At 60.2% G+C, this 3,023-nt stretch overlaps 1 pseudogene; it reads right to left on the bottom strand.

Moving 5' to 3' along the window:
• Positions 1-275: 275 nt before the first annotated feature.
• Positions 276-1,203, bottom strand: LOC114887633 (annotated as a pseudogene).
• Positions 1,204-3,023: the final 1,820 nt, after the last annotated feature.

The raw sequence follows: 3,023 nt of genomic DNA, 5'->3' as shown, positions 1-3,023 counted from the left end.
GGCGCAACCAAATAAATAAAAATTTTTTTTTTTAAAAAGGAATATACCTCTTTTTTTTTTTTTTTTGGTACGCGGGCCTCTCACTGTTGTGGCCTCTCCCTTTGCGGAGCATAGGCTCCGGACGCTCAGGCTCAGCGGCCATGGCTCACGGGCCAAGCCGCTCCACGGCATGTGGGATCTTCCCGGACCGGGGCACGAACCCGTGTCCCCTGCATCGGCAGGCGGACTCTCAACCACTGCGCCACCTGGGAAGCCCCCCTCAGGGGCTCTTTTGGTCAGCTGTGGCTCATCTGCACAGTGGGATGCAGCCCGGACACAGGGAGGACAGGAGAGCTTTTTCTGAAGGAATACGCAGAGGCCACGAATGAGGTTAAAAGCCAGATACAAAACCATGCATGGGTGTGTCAGCATTTGTATAGAAAAGGGGGATGGAGCACATGTACATGTTCACCTAGATTGTATAAAATCATAAAAAATCTCTGTAAGATACATGGAAACCAGGCTGCCCTGTAGAAATTACTGGAGTGTGGGGCAGAGGGGAGAACGCTTCCTTGCATACCCGCTTGTACCGTCAGGAATTTTGAAGCTTGTGAATGTATTGTATGTATTATCTATTTTAAAATACACAAACTTTAATAAAGAAAAGTTAATGAAGAGGCGCGGGAGGCTGGGACCCGTGGTGCCCACCAGCACCCCGGTCATGTAGACGGACTGAGCCAGGTCTCAGAGGGCGTGGGCCTCACACACCAGATCCCACCGCGGGGAAGGGAGGGACGCTCTAGCCTCGGCCTCAGGCAGCAGCCCCATGGGCCCCCCCGGCCCCTCCCCCACCCCGACCTCCATCACCATGGTGGGCGGGAAAACACTGTGGTCCTAGACTGAGTCGTCCTTGCGGCCCTTGGTGGCCGCCCTGTGGATGGAGGTGTTGTGGCCCAGGAGGGCCCACTGAGGCTGCATGAAGTGCCAGCATGGCTCGGGGGGCCCCAAGCAGGTCCAGGGGTACGGTGGCCCTCAGCCAGGCCCTCGAGCCATTGACAGTGGCCGCAGTGTGGTTGGCGGGCCTTTGGCAGTAGTGGCGGGGCACGGCGGCCATGAAGTTCAGTTGTGGACGGCCAGCAGGCTGCAGGGCAGCAGCAGAGCCGTGTAGACCAGCTGGAAGCCACCCACGCCACCCAGGGTGTCCAGCGGGTCTGTGAAGGCCATGGCCACGGGCCTGACCTGAGGCCCAGCCTCGGAGCCTTATGTGAAGGGGCTGGGACGGGGCCCTGAGAGGTGGAGGAACAGGCCAGGGTTAGGACCTCAGATGCCCTCGTCCCGCAACTCAGAGGGGTCGGGTTACACCTCACAGGAGGCCTTGGGTGTCCCCAGGTCTGCAGGCCTCCCCCTCCTGCCAGGCCCTTTCTCCTCATTTCTCCCAGCCTCTCACCTCCGAGTTAGAAAAGCGAAGGGTCCTAGAGGGCCGCCTCATATCCCACTGCCCAGATCTCCAGGCTCAGCCCCCTGCCCATGGCCCTCGCAGGGGGGACCCCAGCAGTAAATGTGGCACCATCGTCACCCTCCCCTTTTCTCTGGAGGCCACTCTGAGGCACCTTCAAGAGCCCAATTCCAGGGGACTTCCCTGGCAGTCTAGAGGTTGAGACTCAGCGCCTCCAATGCGGGGGACGCGGGTTCGATCCTTGCTCGGGGAACTAGGATCCCACAAGCCGAGGGATGCGGCCAAAAAAAAATAAAATAAAATACGTGCAATTCCAGCCTCAGCACATGGGATCCAGCCCTGTGCCTGGGCTCCCTTGGCGCCGGCAATTCCAGCCTCAGCACATGGGATCCAGCCCTGTGCCTGGGCTCCCTTGACGCCGGCAATTCCAGCCTCAGCACATGGGATCCAGCCCTGTGCCTGGGCTCCCTTGACGCCGGCAATTCCAGCCTCAGCACATGGGATCCAGCCCTGTGCCTGGGCTCCCTGGGCGCCGGCAATTCCAGCCTCAGCACAAGGGATCCAGCCCTGTGCCTGGGCTCCCTTGGCGCCGGAGCCTTAAACGCTTGGAGGTCACACAGGGGGCACCAGTGATTACAGCTGCTTGCCCCTCCCCCACTTCCCTGGAAGTCAGAGGCTGCATAGGAGACACTTGGAAAAAAGTCCTTGAAAAATGCCCAAATAGGGCAACCAAGAGGAAGCCCTACTCTCCCTGCCCCCATCCCAGGTACTCTCAGGCTGGGGGTGTGGGAGGTGGCAGGGTCTCCGCTCATCCAGACCCGCAGTGTTCCAACCTCTCATCAAAGGAAACCCAATACAGAGAGCTAAGCGGGTGGCGCCTGGTGCACCAGGCTCCCCGCCCCTCCGCCTGGCCCCTCTCACAAACCAGCCCAGGATTCCGGGAAGTGACGGGCCACCCCTCTCACTGATGAGGAGGCCTAGCAGGACTTGCCCAGGGACTCCCAAAGGCAAAAGGCAGATTCCAGGCCCTGTGCCCGACAGTCTGCCACTCAGGGCTCCACCTGGGGCTCCTGGTGGCCGAGGGCAGCCCCCACCCCCCAGCTGGGCTCCTTCAGTCTTTGCTCTGCAGACGCTGCCCTTGTTTGCGGCTCACCCCTCCCCACGCTGTCCCAGCTCCTCCTCTACCCCCACCTCAACCTACTCTTTGTCTTATCTCTGGTAAGAAGAGCTGGGATCCCAGAGGGGCTGGAGCAGCTTATATAAGCTGCAGGTGTCTGGGTCACAGGGGCAACTCCCCTCCCCCACCCTCGAGAGAAGACTTAAAAAGAGGCTCTGTGTTCTGGGGAGCTTCCTGGGGGTCAGGTTTGCGCTAAGTAGGGGTTTGGGTTTGAGCCAGAGCTGCACGGGCAGAGTGTGTGGGGAAAGAAGGGGTCAGGGCTTAGAGGAGCGGGGCATGTAGGACCAGCAGGGCCATGTGGGACCTCAGCAGTATGGCCCTGTCCCTGCAGGGGGTACCCCATCCTCCCCTCCCAGATGCCCAGGACTCCAGCAGAGGTGCGAGCCTCCAGGGTGATGGGGAAGGGGATGG

The sequence above is a fragment of the Monodon monoceros genome, unplaced genomic scaffold (genome assembly GCF_005190385.1).
Source record: "Monodon monoceros isolate NGI ecotype Baffin Bay Population unplaced genomic scaffold, NGI_Narwhal_1 Super_Scaffold_7, whole genome shotgun sequence".
NCBI classification, from domain to species: Eukaryota; Metazoa; Chordata; class Mammalia; order Artiodactyla; family Monodontidae; genus Monodon; species Monodon monoceros.
This window is presented reverse-complemented; position numbering and strand designations above follow the sequence as displayed.